At 38.6% G+C, this 17,837-nt stretch overlaps 1 long non-coding RNA gene across 1 annotated transcript; it reads right to left on the bottom strand.

Annotated features, from left to right (window-relative positions):
• Nucleotides 1-7,530: 7,530 nt before the first annotated feature.
• Nucleotides 7,531-17,588, bottom strand: LOC140148643 (uncharacterized). Its single transcript, XR_011858506.1, has 3 exons — nt 17,551-17,588; nt 9,575-9,672; nt 7,531-8,482 (listed from the first exon to the last, which is right to left on the bottom strand). It is a non-coding gene; the product is annotated as an uncharacterized lncRNA (long non-coding RNA).
• Nucleotides 17,589-17,837: the final 249 nt, after the last annotated feature.

Genomic DNA, 17,837 nt, shown 5'->3' on the forward strand with positions numbered 1-17,837 from the left:
AGTGATCTATTTATTAGCACACATCACATTAGATAAAGTTTAAATTACATTGTAATAGTTCATTTGCCTCTGTTCAGGATAAATGATAAGGTAGCACTGACCTGCTCATCCAGTGAGTCAGGGAGTTAGAAATACATTTTCCGAGAATGCACAGTATATTGTCAAACAAAATATTCACAATAATATTTTGGTAAAATTTTTGTAGAAATTACTTTTTTTTTACTCACTGTTATTAAATCTGTAGGTTCTTTGAGAAATGTACAGCAGGAAATTCTGTAATTTAATACATATAGTTACATATTGCTGTTGACATTAACTAAGTAACTGAAGTAAAACCAGATATCACATTACGTTTGGGAATTGGAAAGAACCTTCTGATAAATCATGCATGACTCAATTACAAATCTCTACATCCCTTTCTTCTTGTCTATTGATATTTTGAATAGTGTTTATCTTTCCCTAATAGATAGCGCCCTGATCGATTCTTCCTGCATATCAATATGCTTCATTTACATTACATTACAGAGATCGGACACTAATCCCTACCATAACAAACCATGTATAGACTCTACATGCAAATACAGGTGATATAACAGGTCTATATTACAGGATTAGATTAGTAAACTATGATCTATTTGCAAGTATTATATTGATTGAGCAGGAAAGATTTGATACTATTTTTTTGTATAGTAGTCTAGTTGCCGGTGCTGCGCGATGATCCCGTTGCCATGAAAAACCAGTGGTTCATCACGTTTTGACCGTGACAGAGTCGTAGTATACTATGATATCATGGTGATAGTACTTATATACACTCGGTGTGCATTGAGGTTAATTTGCATGTTGGTATTTTCGTATTTGCATAATGTTAGGAGAAAATAACCCGTTCATTTGATGAAGGTATCCAAGGCTGTATTTAACAGATTGGTACTGGCGTCTGCTCCGGATTGATACTTGCATGGGATCTGTGTTTAGGGCTTAGGGGCTCTCATTTTCTTCGGAAAGGGGTGGGTCCCAATTATACGGAGGGGGGGGGCGGGGAGGTTTTAAAGAAAAACAAATTGATGACCAAAATATAGAGAGTCACAAATGACCACAGATAGTGTGTTTAATTTATTCAAAAGACTGATTTCAATAAAATTTTAGCGTAGGGGTAAGTAGGTGTATCGGTGAGGGGGGGTCGCAATTTCATTGACGCTCACTTTTTGTAAATTTGGATCCCCACATCCAAAGAAAATTCTAGCCATAGGTGGTATAATATTTAGGCCTACTTTCGTTTGTTTGTTTAAATGGTCGTTCCGTGCGAGACACGCTTGGGTCTTGATATGACCAAGCTCAAACAAAATGTTGAAGCCAGGCTAAAGAGCATTGGCCTACAGAAAAATAGGAGGCACGTGTGTTTTGGGCATCTTGCAATATTATACTTCATAAAAGGCACAGAAAAACAATAGGAAAACGGTGGCAAATAGTATGCACAATTTCCTGCTCGCTGTTGTCACGTTTTTAGACAATATTTCAGTGTTTTTTAAACTATGCCACAGAATTAAGCCTATGCGGTTTCCAAATTCCAAAATGATCTGGCCTGTCATTGTGTGTCAGGTAATGGATGGGGGCATTTTAAAGGTACGCGGCCCTACATGGGTTTCAGGGGGTTGGTTTGGAGTTTAAAGGGTACATGTTGGAGTTTCGTAGATGTCATGGGGTTTAAGGGCATGTGTTGTGGTTTACAGCTACAGGTACAGGTTGGGGATTTAGGGCAGGGCCTTCATATTGGGGTTTAAGGGTAGGCCTACAGGTTGGGTTTGGGTTTTAAAGGCAAGCCTGACTTTAGGTTAGAGTTTTAAAGGTACATATGTTGGGGTTAGGCCTACGTATAGGTCTACAGTTTGGGGACAAGGGCCTACATGTTGGGGTTTAGGGAAGGGTATAGGCCTACAGGTTGGGTTTGGGTTTAAAGGGCAGGTCTGACTTGTGGGAGTTTTTAAGGTACACGTACATGTTGGGGTTTAAGGGTAAATGTTGGGCTCTAAGGGTATGCCTAGCTACGTTTGGGGGTTAAGGGTACGTGTCGGGGTTTAAGGGTACATGCGGTTGGGCTTTAAGGGTACATGTTTGTATGTTGGGTTTCAGGGACTGGTTGGGGTTCAAGGCAGTTCAGGTTGGGTTTAAGGATAGGCCTTGGCCTACGTGTTGGGGTTTAAAGGTGCAGTTTGGGGAATAATGGTACCTACGTGTTGGGGTTTAAGGGTAGGCCTACAGGTTGGGTTTGGGTTTAAAGGGTAGGTCTGACTTGTTGGATATATAGGTACATATAGTTTGGGGACCAGGGCCTACATGTTGGGGGTTAAGGAAGGGTACAGGTAGGTTGGGTTTGGGTTTAAAGGTTAGGGCTAACTTGTTGGGAATTTTAAAGGTACATGTTTGGGTTTAAGGGTAAGTGTTGGGGTTTAAGGTTAGTCCTGCGTTTTGGAGGTTAAGGGTACGTGTTAGGGTTTAAGGGTACAAGTAGTTAGGCTTTAAGGGTACGTGTTTGTTGGGTTTAAGGGTACTGTTTGGGGTTTAAGGTAATTCAGGTTGGGTTTTTAGGGTACGGATTCTAGGTTTAATGGCATGTTGGGGATGGGCTGGGTTTTCATTTGTATCCATCAATTTTGTTTGTGGTAGTCATAGTACTTCCATTGGCCTCCAAACACCCATTATTGATCTGATATATTGCTTCCTTCTTGAATGCCTGTCTTTAACAAGTTTGGATGGTCACTTTCTCTTTGAATTTCAATTAACAATACATTCCACATTTATTTATGAAATGTTTGTAATTTAAACCAAAATTCATGACTTTTCAAGGCAGTACAGGACACGCATTATGAAAGCACAAGCCTTACGAAACTACAATGCTGAAAGTGGTTTTGGAATAACATAATTATTTTTGATTTAGCAAACACATAACACATTTTATGATTTAGAATTAATTATTTGTGAAGATTTCATGATAGTGACCCAATAGTGATGTCAAAAATAGACATATCACATCCAGTCTCCTCCCTGAACTTTTCTATGATTTTTGTGCCTTTTTCAACAAAAAAAAAATATGTCATGAATTTTGCCGACATATTGCAACACTGGTGAATATATTTATAACCCTGATGATAGTCATGATACCTGGTAAGAGACAGTAAAACATGCAATAATTACACTGGCTAATGTTTAATTTCTCTCTTGAACTGTTTATTATTATAGCATCATAATAGAACACTTAAAATTGAAATACTAAAAGTTACATAATTTCTCGTTTACATACAATAATAGCAATCATGTACTTGTGCAATTATTAGAACCACTCAACCATCTGTTTTTATGCATGTCACAATATACATACACATGCAATTTACTAACAATATTTTTCTTTGTTCCCATCAATCAAATTTGGTTTGGTACACAAACTCAGTCAAGTAATAGATAACTTTATTTTTCTATAAATGATATTTAATGTAACTGGTATGTTTTCAATTGATTTATATTTTCATTTAATTTATTATATTTAAGGGGGTACTACACCCCTGCCCAATTTTGTGCCTATTTTTGCATTTTTCTCAAAAATTATAGAGCATCGGTGACAAGTAAGATATGTATATTATAGGGGCAAGGACTACAACTGCTACACTGGAAATTTTATTTCAGCACAGACAACAGTTGTGGAGTTACAGTCACAAATGAGGAAAACCAATATTTTATCAATAAATCAATAACTACTTGCCTTGAGTTGCTGAATTTTCAGTGCAGTAGTTGTAGTCCTTGCCCCTATAATATACATATCTTACTTATCACCAATGCGCTATAATTTTCGAGAAAAACACAAAAATAGGCAAAAAAAATTGGCTAGGGGTGTAGTACCCCCTTAAAGGGACTGTGCATTCTCAGAAATGCATAATGGGCTAGTATTCCAGTTGAAATCTACAGGGGAGTATATTTTTCAAATGTAACTGCCTAACTGGTCAGGGTTTATCATTTTGAAACCCATACTCCCCTCTGTATTATGGCTTTACCTATATCTTCCACAGCTGGAGTGAGTATTTCAAATGAAGTTACCCAATGGTTTATTCTATTCAAAACTCATACTCCCTCTTTGAAAGACTTTAGCTAAATCTTCCACAGGGGTGGTGTGGATTTTAAATGGAATGGCCCAAAAGTTACTAATCCAAGATAAAAGTATACATTTTTGGAAAGGAAATTATCTAAATATAAATACAAATTTGGGGTGAAAAGAACAATTTTGAAGAAAATAAGAAAAACCGTCATGATTTTGCCTAAAATTGTTTGGAACACACTATAGGAAGGAAAAATCCAAAATTTGGATTTTGTGTTTTTTTGTAACCTAGACTCGCGCTTAGGCCTTATTTTGAATTATTGACCAAATAAGACGAAAATTCAAAAATTCAAATATAAGACTAATATCCAAATCATGAAAAACCGTTCCATGAATGGAGTGTCTAATTACAAAAAAAAACCATGAAATCCAAATTTGGGTACAGTGTGTTCCAAATAATTTAAGGCAAAACAATGTGCTTTTTTGAAGTTTCTTAAAAAAAAATACTTTTTGCATAACAAAAATATATACTTGCATTAAATTTTGTTTAATTTAAAGTTACAGCACTTTTAATTAATGCATTTCTGAGAATACACAGTCCCCTTAATATGACACTTTGAATAAAACTTACTTTTAATCATATATGGCAGATTTATCCAAGATTCTCACTCTGACTTGATGCTCATTCATTTGAAACAAAAAATGTTGGGGGAGGGGGCTCAAATTAAATTTTAACAGGGGTGTGCTGATGGCAATCTGAAACCCCTACCCATCTTAAGGGATTTTTTACCTAAAACTGCTGATTTGACAATTTTTTTTTAAATCAGGTCATATTGTAACATTTGCTGAGGAGAACAACCTCATGTTTTTCAAAACTTAACACACAATGTTCAGAATACTCTCCATACAGGGCGTGCGGGAACGACGACAGTCACATTTGAAGGAGTGGCTCACATTGGCGGCTTATGTGCTGGTATTATACAGTGATTTTCTTTTTATTGCATCATTTGCTCAGGCCAAATTTAAAAGAGGACATATCTGACAGTGAAAACTAACATTTTGTGGAAAAGAAGTTAAATTCTATCTCTAATGGAAATGTTATAATGTTGCAATGTGGGTAGCTGTAAGGGCTATCTAGAAACACATTACATTGAACTTTTTGCTAATTTCAATCTGCATAATTTTCAATTATGACTAATTTTTTGGACAAGTCAAAATTAGCTCTAATTAATTATGCAGATTGAAATTTGCAAACTTTTTAAAAAGTTCCTTACTGTTACCTAGCAAATTAAATTAATATACAGGGTGTTCCAGAAAAAGATTACAAGGTGAATGAATTTTGACATAAGCTGACAAATAAGCATCCAAATCCAAAACATAAAAAACAGCATGTAGCCCTCTTATTCTGCATCTTACACACTTGAATCGGTTGACTGATTGCAAAGATATGAGCGATTACATAACATACATCTCAATTCATTTCATTAAGTTTGAAAGAAAGATCATTCAACACAATGCACACTAATGCTTATCAATTGACTTTGTGTTTTGTTTGGTGAAATTCTTTTATTCTTCTTACACAATCTGTGTTTTGCTAAACATGTAATAAACTTTTGTTAAAATGTGAAAATACTATGTGATATTAAAGCTTGAATCTAAAATGGTGCTTGGTACTTGTAAATATATTTTTTCATTAATATTAATATAATTATTGCATAAAGAATTATTGTATAAAGAATTCCAGCTGACAAAAAAAGTTTTCTCACACAATAATTAATGTTTTGGAATTTTCCAAGAAATGGCTATGTAAAATGTAAATCTTTTAAAATTTGAACATAATGTTGCATGGTATCAAAAATTACACGTAAAGATGTACAAGCACTTGATCATTGTCATTCTTGGCTCACATGTTCTTTGGAAAGTTGCAATATAACATATTGCACAACACAAAGAATTAAAGCTGGAAAGCTTACAAAAACCAAAGTTTTCTTGGACAAAATGTTGCTTCAAATATTGCCATGAATGCAAAGTTTTAACTTAAAAATTAAAACATTAAACATAATATAGCACAGTATAAAAATTAGAAGCTCTAAGCTTAATCATGTATTTCTTGGGTTTTGAAAGTTTAACATATTATGTAAAGAATTAAATCTGTTAATTGTATAGCTATCCAATTTCTGCAATCCATGTTAAGTTTCTTACAATTCAGGCACTGTGTATCAAAGTAAAGGCAGATCAAATGTTATATTCACTCACGTTTTTCACCTTCAGTGCAAGCATGAGTAACATAATACCATCGTATAAAATAGATCAGAGGACTGAATTGAATGAGATACACAAACTTTACGAAGGGGTGAGCAAGTGTGACAAAAGTGCCTGTTAATCAAACTTGGAATGAGTTGTTGATGTGTGCATTGTGTGATCAATCACTCATTTCTTTGCATCCAACCAACCAATTAAAATAAAATGTGTGTATAATGTGCACAATGAGCTACCCACTGCTTTTAAAATATTTTGATGATATTGTCTATTTCTGGAGATGTTTTCTGGGACACCCTGTACTGTGAGAATATAATTATAATAATTTGCATCCCTTTCAGTGTTTGACTTTGCTAATTCCAGCCTAATTGGAGTTAGCTGAAAGTTATGAAAGTTCCATGTCTGAATTTCATTGCTGTGTTAATGAAAATTGATCAAGAAACCTTTACATTCAAACCAATTTTTTACCCAAATTATTTTTGGCAACAACAAAAACATTCTTCAGTAAAAAATTTTATTTAAAAAAAACTAGATATCGCTGGCGAAGTTACGTAATTAATCGGATTAACTACCATAGCAATAGGTGCAAACAATTTTGAATATACCGCGCTGCACTACAAGCAGGTTGCACTCATCACCTGTCGTCAATCATATAGTAGATTGAATACAATACCGCTCTTTTTCAAAGAGACTAATCTTACAGGTGCAAGTGATTAGCATTTCTTTGACATCTATGGTTCAATGCAGAGGTACCGCATGAGCGTAGTAGTGCAGCGATATAATCAAAAATTGTTTGTACCTATTGCTATGGTAGTTAATCCGATTATTACGTAACTTCGCCAGCGTATAGATATCTAGGACCATTTACTTTTTAAGATTTTGATCAACTTCACCAAAAAAAAATGAAAATTGAGCGAAAAATCAGGCTTTTTTTCATGTTTTTTTTTTCCGGCAAAATTGAGCATTTTTCAACCAGTTTTGGTAAAAATTTCTCAAAGTTGGTCAAAATTTAAAAAAATGAATAAAAAATAGGTTTAAAAATATTAATTTTGTAAAGAATTTTTTTGGTACAATGCCCATGAAAATTTGGGTAAAATTGTTTTTTAATTTTCTCCATAACTGAGCATTTTTGCCCAAATTTGACCTCGCATATGAATTCATCAAGTCTTTGTCATTTAAAAGACCAAAAATTTAGCAGTTATGAGGCCCATAATTCCCTGAGGGTTAAGACCAACCTTAAGAATTATTTTTTTACTGTTATGTGACTATATGGTAATACCAGTTATATTCACCAGATAGCCAGCTCACATAAAAATCATCACTTCAAATCACAGATGTTCCAATATCTGTGTTCAAATACAATGTTAACAGCTCTCCTAGCAATCATGCTAGAGAATGATTTGACCACTCGCCTAGCATCATACTAGAGAGTGAGTAACCACTCCCTTTAAAATCTAGACGACAAAGCCTGTCACAAGGATCCATGATTGGCCCTGTTACATGTATGTCATTCACCATAATAGTATACACTTGTCAATCAAGAAACCTCTCTATATGTTACGGTGATGACATTCAGTTATACAGATATTTTAATGTATCTTATCCAAACTCCATGAAAACAGCCTCATCTAGCATCACTGAATAAAACATTGGATGACCATAAAATCTCTGGAAGCTAAATGATGAGGAGATAGAGTTTTCTATTGGCGCATCAAATTATCATACACATAGCTTATCTCCTGCTATGCTAACAGTTGGCGATGATTCCATCAATCCAGCTCTGCAATCCAGTATGCAACCTCTGTGTTATATTTGATACACAGATGACAGTGGCTGCACATATCATATACATTGTATCCCTGTAATCTATTATAAATTAGCAACTACATAAAATATCAATTGGTTTCAAGGACCATGGCATCTACTATCTGGTGGTTTGTGCCTTGATCTTGTCCCAAATGGACTATGGCAATGGATTGTTATTAAGTTCCAATAATGACATCCAAAGACTTCAGGGCAGTTCTTATTTGCTGCATTCTTGATTCTCTATACTCTCTTGTTCTTTGTGTTGTTGCCTGTTAAAAGGCTGCTTCAATCTGCAAACTATTGAAGGAATCCTTACTCCTTAGACAGTGCTAGTGCCTGCAGAAAAGTTATTAATGAGAATAACATGAATATTAATAATAATTAACACAACATTTTCAGACCTTCCTTTTATTTAAGAAAAAAGGGTAATGCATTATCCTTTACACCCAAATAATGTGTCCTCACCCATTATTTAGACGTTTTTACTGCCAAGGACACATTATTTGCGTGTAAAGGATAATGCTGCACCCTTTATTTCTATTCTATTACCAGAAAATAGTGCGATTTAAAGAGAAAATATCATTTTTTGGCACAAATATTTTCAGTTGTTTACTTCAAGGTGGAGCGTGTATCGCGGAAATATTGCACAGCGTAATGCTGTGCGTAGAGTGTGTTACGGCGCTTGACCCATTATTGCAGAATAATGGGCTCTCATGTGACGTGTTTTAACAAATCACAGTGCGCGATTTTGAATAATGGGTCGTAAGAGTAATAGAATTATAAATAAGTCACAGAATTTTTAAAAATTATATACGGTAGATATTTAAGGTGGCAAACTTAACTATGGTGTTGTGCACAGAATTGCTTTAAAATGATCGTACAGGATGTGATTTTTCAAAACAGCTTCTTGACTTATGCAAATTCACAAAATCCCATTTAAACACTTTTCTTTGCTGATTTAAGTTAAATGAACATAATGGATTTGACATAGCTAGCTATTGTATCTGTAAGGTGTAGTATTTGAGTTAGCTATCTGAAAATACATATAGACAAAATGCCACCTAAAATGGTCAATATGTTCTATGTAATGTCTTTCATAAAGGCGAGTTAGATGGTAGCATGAACTAGCAGCATTTGCATTCGAATATTGAGACAAGTAAAGCTGACACACATGAGGAATGGTATTGGTTTTATTAAGGAAATCCCAATGATTGATATAAGTAGTGTCATTTCCACCCCATTTGCATGATGTTTTTTTTTTTTGTTAAAATGGCAAAACTATTGCTTAGATATATTAAAAAATAAATCAAGAAATATCAAGAAATAATTGCAAATTTTCATTTATGAAACTTGCAAATCTAAGCTAAACTTATTTAACATTCGGCCGAAAAATTCTGCCCAAAACATATAGTGTAAACCTTAACTCACCTCTAGGAAGATCAATTGCAAAACATCAGATGCCCTGACACCCGAACTCGCAGCCAATGGCTTCACATGTTCATTTACTTCATGAAGTTTGCACCATTCTTTAAAATATAAAACACAAAAAACATAAATGTTACATGTGGGTAAAATATAGAAGATTAAAATTGTGCTTTACAAGATACCCATGAACACCGCAACTTTGTCACAGGTGGGATAGGATAGTAAAGATGATTTGATTTAAACAATACAACATTCCTTGTATACCACAACTTTGTCACGGGTGGGAAGGGACACCTAAATCATAATTTTAATTGTGCTATACAACATTCCTTGTATACCACAACTTTGTCACAGGAGGGACAGGACACTAGAAATAATTTACATTATAGCACAATAGATAGTGTCCTGTTCCACCCATGATAAAGTTGTAGTATACATGGGAGTGTTGTATAGCTCAATGGAAATCATCTATAGTACTCTGTTCCACCCATGATAAAAGTTGTAGTATACATGGGAGTGTTGAATAGCTCAATGGAAATCATCTTTGTGCTCTGTTCCACCCATGATAAAGTTGTAGTATACATGGGAGTGTTGTATAGCTCAATGGAAATCATCTACAGTACTCTGTTCCACCCATGATAAAGTTGTAGTATACATGGGAGTGTTGTATAGCTCAATGGAAATCATCTTTGTACTCTGTTCCACCCATGATAAAGTTGTAGTATACATGGGAGTGTTGTATATATAGCTCAATGGAAATCATCTTTGTGCTCTGTTCCACCCATGATAAAGTTGTATTATACATGGGTGTGTTGTATAGCTCAATGGAAATCATCTATAGTACTCTGTTCCACCCATGATAAAGTTGTAGTATACATGGGAGTGTTGTATAGCTCAATGGAAATCATCTTTGTACTCTGTTCCACCCATGATAAAGTTGTAGTATACATGGGAGTGTTGTATAGCTTAATGGAAATCATCTTTGTGCTCTGTTCCACCCATGATAAAGTTGTAGTATACATGGGAGTGTTGTATAGCTCAATGGAAATCATCTACAGTACTCTGTTCCACCCATGATAAAGTTGTAGTATACATGGGAGTGTTGTATAGCTCAATGGAAATCATCTTTGTACTCTGTTCCACCCATGATAAAGTTGTAGTATACATGGGAGTGTTGTATAGCTCAACGGAAATCATCTTTGTGCTCTGTTCCACCCATGATAAAGTTGTATTATACATGGGTGTGTTGTATAGCTCAATGGAAATCATCTATAGTACTCTGTTCCACCCATGATAAAGTTGTAGTATACATGGGAGTGTTGTATAGCTCAATGGAAATCATCTTTGTACTCTGTTCCACCCATGATAAAGGTGTAGTATACATGGGAGTGTTGTATAGCTTAATGGAAATCATCTTTGTGCTCTGTTCCACCCATGATAAAGTTGTAGTATACATGGGAGTGTTGTATAGCTCAATGGAAATCATCTTTGTGCTCTGTTCCACCCATGATAAAGTTGTAGTATACATGGGAGTGTTGTATAGCTCAATGGAAATCATCTACAGTACTCTGTTCCACCCATGATAAAGTTGTAGTATACATGGGAGTGTTGTATAGCTCAATGGAAATCATCTACAGTACTCTGTTCCACCCATGATAAAGTTGTAGTATACATGGGAGTGTTGTATAGCTCAATGGAAATCATCTTTGTGCTCTGTTCCACCCATGATAAAGTTGTAGTATACATGGGAGTGTTGTATAGCTCAATGGAAATCATCTACAGTACTCTGTTCCACCCATGATAAAGTTGTAGTATACATGGGAGTGTTGTATAGCTCAATGGAAATCATCTTTGTACTCTGTTCCACCCATGATAAAGTTGTAGTATACATGGGAGTGTTGTATTGCACAATGGAAATCATCTATAGTACTCTGTTCCACCTGTGATAAAAGTTGTAGTATACATGGGAATGTTGTATAGCACAATGGAAATCATCTATAGTGATAATATTGTTGTACACATGAGAGTGTGGTATACACATGTAGCACAATGGGAATCATGAACTTCAATGTCCTGTTTCACTTGTGAGCATGATAAAGTTGTGGCATACACTAGAGTGTTTATTCTAGTCTTTTGTTGCCTACTGAAAAGTTGAACGAAGATAATTTCTGTTTTCGGTTTCGGGAGTTATGTTAATTTCTGACATGAAAACGTGACATGAGAGAGTTGATGCTAATACAGACAAGAGAAATGTCTAAATTTTATGGTCGTAAATTAGCGATAAATTGTACGGCTTCAATTGACTTGCGTGGGGTGTATAGGTACTTCCGCCTAGGCGGAGTGGCTCATGAAAAAGCCCAGCATAGAAATATACACTAATCAGTGTTGCCACGAATTACGTGATACTTGTTCGTGCAATCGCGAAAAAATAGGTCATATGATTATGTAGAGATGAAACGGGGAATTCTTTTCGTCCAAAATACACCTTAAAACTTGTGTGTCCGAGATAGTAACTCGGGCCCGACTTAGTAACTCGGGTCCGAGATAGTAACTCAGGGCCCGACTTAGTAACCGGGGCCTCAATTCGGGACCCGAGATAGTAACTCAGGGTCCAAGATAGTAACTCGGGCCCCGACTTAGTAACTCGATATCTGAGTTAGTAACTCGGGCCCGGATTTAGTATCTTGAGTCCAAGATAGGCCCGAGATAGTATCTCAGACTTAGTAACTCTGGGTCCAAGATAGTACTCGGGGTCCGAGATAGTAACTTGGGGCCTCGACTTAGTAACTCAGGGTCTAAGACAGTAACTTCGGGCCTCGACTTAGTAACTCGGGCCTCGACTTAGTAACTCGGGGTCCGAGATAGTAACTCGGGGCCCGACTTATTAACTCGGTCAGAGATAGTAACTTGGGGCCTCGACTTAATAACTTGGGGTCTGAAACAGTAACACGGACCGCGAGATAGTAACTCGGGTCTGAGATAGTAATTCAGGGCCCGACCTAGTAACTCGGGGTCCGAGATAGTAATTCGGGGCCTTGACTTAGTAACTCGGGGTCCGAGATAGTAACTTGGGGCCTCAACTTAGTAACTTGGTATCCGAGATAGTAACACGGACCCTATATAGTAACTTCGGGGTCCGAGATAGTAATTCGGGCCCCGGACTTTATAACTCAGGGTCCGGGATAGTAACTCGGGTTAGAGATAGTAAGTCGGGCCTCGACTTAGTAACTCGGGTCTGAGATAGTAACACTGACCCGAGATAGTAACTCGGGGTCCGAGATAGTAACTTGGGGCCTCGACTTAATAACTGGGGGTCTGAAACAGTAACACGGACCCGAGATAGTAACTCGGGGTCTGAGATAGTAATTCAGGGCCCCGACTTAGTAACTCGGGCACGAGGTAGTAACTTCGGGTCCAAGATAGTAATTGGGCCTCGACTTAGTAACTTGGGTCTGAGATAGTAACTCGAACCCGACTTAGTAACTCGGGGTCTGAGATAGTAACTCGGGGCCTCAACTTAGTAACTCGGGGTCCGTGATAGTAACTCGGGGCCTCGACTTATTAACTCGGGTCTGAAATAGTAACACGCACCCAGAGATTGTAACTTCGGGTCTGAGATAGTAACTCGGGCCCCGACTTAGTAATTAGGGGTTAGAGATAGTAACTCGGGGCCTCAACTTAGTAACTTGGGGTCTGAGATAGTAACACAGACCCCAAGATAGTAACCCGGGGTCCGAGATAGTAACTCAGGCCTCGACTTAGTAACTCGGGTCTGAAATAATAACACGGACCCTGATATTGTAACTTGGGTCCAAGATAGTAACTCGGGCCCCGACGTAGTAACTGGGGTCAGAGATAGTAACTCGGGGCCTCGACTTAGTACCTCGGGGTCCAAGATAGTAACTTGGGGCCTCAACTTAGTAACTTGGTATCTGAGATAGTAACACAGACCCAAGATAGGAACTGGGGTCCGAGATAGTAATCGGGCCCCGACTTAGTAACTTCGGAGTCCGAGATAGTAACTTGGGGCCCGAGATACTAATTGGGGGTCCTGAATTACTATCTCAGACCCCGAGTTACTATCTCGGGGCGGTGTTACTGTTTCAGACCCCGAGTTATTAAGTCGAGGCCCCAAGTTACTATCTCGGACCCCGAGTTAATAAGTCGGGCCCCGCGTTACTATCTCGGACCCGAGTTAATAAGTCAGGGCCCGAGTTACTATCTCAGACCCCGAGTTACTATCTCGGGGTCAGTGTTACTATCTCAGACCCGAGTTACTAAGTCGAAGCCCTGTTACTATCTCGGACCCGAGTTACTATCTCGGGTCAGTGTTACTATCTCAGACTCCGAAGTTACTAAGTCGAGGCCCGAAGTTACTGTCTCGGTACCCGAGTTACTAAGTTGGGGCCCCAAGTTACTAACTCGGACCCTGAGTTACTATCTCGTGGTCCGTGTTACTATCTCAGACCCCGAAGTTACTAAGTTGAGGCCCGAGTTAGTATCTCGGACCCCGTGTTATTATATCTCTGACCCCAAGTTATTAAGTCGGAACCCCGAGTTACTATCTAAGGGCCCTGTGTTACTAAGTTGGGGCCCGAGTTACTATATCAGACCCTGAATTAGTATCTCGGGACCTGAGCTACTATCTCGGACCCCAATTAGTATCTCGGGGTCCCAAGTTATTATCTCGACTCCGAGTTACTAAGTCGGGCCCCGACTTACTATCTCTGACCCTGAGTTACCGTACTATCCCGGACCCTGAGTTATAAAGTCGGGGCCCGAATTACTATCTCGGACCCGAGTTACTATCTCGGTCTGTGTTACTATCTCAGATACCAAGTTACTAAGTTGAGGCCCCAAGTTACTATCTCGGACCCCGAGTTACTAAGTCGAGGCCCGAGTTACTATCTCTGACCGCCAGTTACTACGTCCGGGGCCCCGAGTTACTATCTTGGACCCCGAAGTTACAATCTCCGGGTCCGTGTTATTATCTCAGACCCGAGTTACTAAGTCGACGCCCGAGTTACTATCTCGGACCCCGGGTTACTAAGTTGAGGCCCCAAGTTACTATCTCTAACCCCCAATTACTAAGTCGGGGCCCCGAGTTACTATCTCGGACCCCGAGTTACAATCCCGGGGTGCGTGTTACTATCTCAGACCCGAGTTAATAAGTCGAGGCCCCCGAGTTACTATCTCGGACCCCGAGTTACTAAGTCGAGGCCCGGTTTACTATCTCAGACCCGAAGTTACTAAGTCGGGGCCGAAGTTACTATTTCGGACCCCGAGTTACTAAGTTGGGGCCCTAAGTTACTAAGTTAGGGCCCCAAGTTAGTAACTCAGACCCGAAGTTACTATCTCGTTGTCCGTGTTACTATCTCAGACCCCGAGTTACTAAGTTGAAGCCCGAGTTACTATCTCGGTACCCGAAAGTTACTAAGTTGGGGCCCCAAGTTACTAAGTTAGGGCCCCAAGTTACTAACTCAGACCCGAGTTACTATCTCGTTGTCCGTGTTACTATCTCAGACCCCGAGTTACTAAGTTGAGGCCCCGAGTTACTATCTCGGACCCCGAGTTATTATATCTCTGACCCCAAGATATTAAGTCGGAACCCTGAGTTACTATCTAAGGGCCCTGTGTTATTAAGTTGGGGCCCGAGTTACTATATCAGACCCTGAATTAGTATCTCGGGACCTTGAGCTACTATCTCGGATCCCAAAGTAGTATCTTGGGGCCCCGAATTACTATCTCGGACTCCGAGTTACTAAGTCGGGCCCCGACTTACTATCTCGGACCCTGAGTTACTATCCCGGACCCCGAGTTATAAAGTCGTCGGCCTGGATTACTATCTCGGACCCCGAGTTACTATCTTGGGGTCCGTGTTACTATTTCAGATACCAAGTTACTAAGTTGAGGCCCCAAGTTACTATCTCAGACCCGAGTTACTAAGTCGAGGTCCGTGTTACTATCTCAGACCCGAAGTTACTAAGTCGAGGCCCGAGTTACAATCTTGGACCCCGAGTTAATAAGACGAGGCCCGAGTTACTATCTCGGACCCCGAGTTACTAAGTCGAGGCCCCAAGTTACTATCTCAGACCCAGAGTTACTAAGTCGGGGCCCGAAAGTTACTTAAAGTCGAAGTTACTATCTCGGGGTCCAAGTTATTGTTTCAGACCCCGAGTTACTAAGTAATTAAGGGCCCAGGGTGTAGACATCACCCTGGGTGTAGACATAATTATTGCACAGTCCCTATAGTATTGTGTTGTTGTGGATACATGGTAGTTGATAAATTACTCGATCAAATCATTTGGATAACGGGGTACTACACCCCTGCCCAATTTTGTGCCTATTTTTACATTTTTCTCAAAAATTATAGAGCATTGGTGACAAGTAAGATATGTATATTATAGGGGCAAGGACTACAACTGCTACACTGGAAATTTTATTTCAGCACAGACAGCAGTTGTGGAGTTACAGTCAAAAATTAGGGAAAACCAATATTTGATCAATAAATCAATAACTACTTGCCTTGAGTTGCTGAATTTTCAGTGCAGTAGTTATAGTCCTTGTCTCTATAATATACATATCTAGGCCCTATATCTTACTTGTCACCAATGCACTATGAAAAAAAAAAAATAAGCAAAAAATTGGCTAGGGGTGTAGTACCCCTTAAACATAATAGATCCCACACAATTTAAAACCAACATAACCCAACATCTACAAGAAATCTATAGACTAAAATTTGCATGCATGCGCATATCAACCTAACCGTTTTACTCCTCTAGGACTGTTGGGCAGTATCAAGATCAAGATGATGTGCAAATTCCAAGTTAGACTTTATCATGTTCTTGCTGTCATTGACATATTTGTAGAGACGACTAGAGTCCCCGCTATATGTCGAATGTATGGACTAGGGTAGCCCGAAACAACATGGCCCTGTTCCTTCCTCACTAGGGCCATGAATGCCCTACGTCGTAAAAAACGGGGGCACCGTGAACTCACATCAAGCGGTGATGACGTCACACTGACGGCATCTATTTATAGAAAGAATTCAAAACATTTTCCATCCTCAAATGTGCTCAAAATTTACTTAACATGCACCAAATATGTTTTGTTTAAGTCTCATCTTCACGTGAGGAATGGTAGGAAGTGGTATTTATGAGAAAACGTGGTATTTTATGTGTACCCTGGACCAGATATGCTCAGGAGTCTCAGACCTTCGTCACGGAGAAGGACAGTGGAAATCAGGGGTAGGCCTACAGCATTAAGGCCCAAAAGTCGGGGTTGTTTTCCTGTGTTTTTCACTCCAGAGCTTGCAGAAAATCCAAATACATGGGGTGAAAATTAAATCTTGGGGTGAAAAATATTTTGCAGTGTAGTCAGGGGTAGGAGTACGGTCCAAAAGTAGCTAGAGGGTCAGTTTTCACCCCCGAGCTTGCACATATTCCCAATAGAGGGTGAAAAATTAATATTTTTTAAATTTAGGGGGTCATTCCCCCCCGCTACCCCTGTGGAAATCGTAGTGACGGACGTGTGAGTACCTCGGGCTAGGACTAGGGAGCCAATTGTCAAAAGCCGTAACTCACACATATTATACGATACACCTATCGAATGTGTGTCATCGGTCCAGTCATCGGCCTTGTAGGAACCCATGGATTAGGTCCATGTACACATACGATGGGTGTACCCGCTAGAGTCCCGGACTAGAGTTTTAAATTATACTATGTAGTATGTACAGTACTGGAGAACGTGGTTGTGTATATTTTTTCTGTATACGCCGCTATTTATAGAAAGGATAAATCAACTTGAGAAAATATTGTGACTTGCTCAAGTTGTTATACTCATATACATACTCACACTGTACAGAGTTGTACAGTATGTACAGTGCAGAAACTATCACAGCTTTTGGTATTAATATTGGTAAGCTTACACTACCATAATTCATTGCAACTGGTAAGAAACTGGACGAAATGTACACTTACTGTTGTTTAAAATGCTTGAATTCCGAAATTACTGGTTACGGGAACAAAAGTACACTTTTCTATAATACTGTGGTTTAAAATTCAACCGCCGTGTGTGTGTTAATTAATTTCACTGTGGTGACGAGCTAGATCTATTAATAAACATCATTCACGATCTGTACGAGTCGATTATTAAAAAAATGTATGACGCGGATGACGTAGAGTTCATTAATATTCATATATACTACTACGATTTCATCATGAGAGGGGTCTGGCACACGACACCGGCGTGCGTTATTTCTTTCTGC

This window comes from Amphiura filiformis, chromosome 3, assembly GCF_039555335.1.
Source record: "Amphiura filiformis chromosome 3, Afil_fr2py, whole genome shotgun sequence".
Classification (NCBI taxonomy): domain Eukaryota; kingdom Metazoa; phylum Echinodermata; class Ophiuroidea; order Amphilepidida; family Amphiuridae; genus Amphiura; species Amphiura filiformis.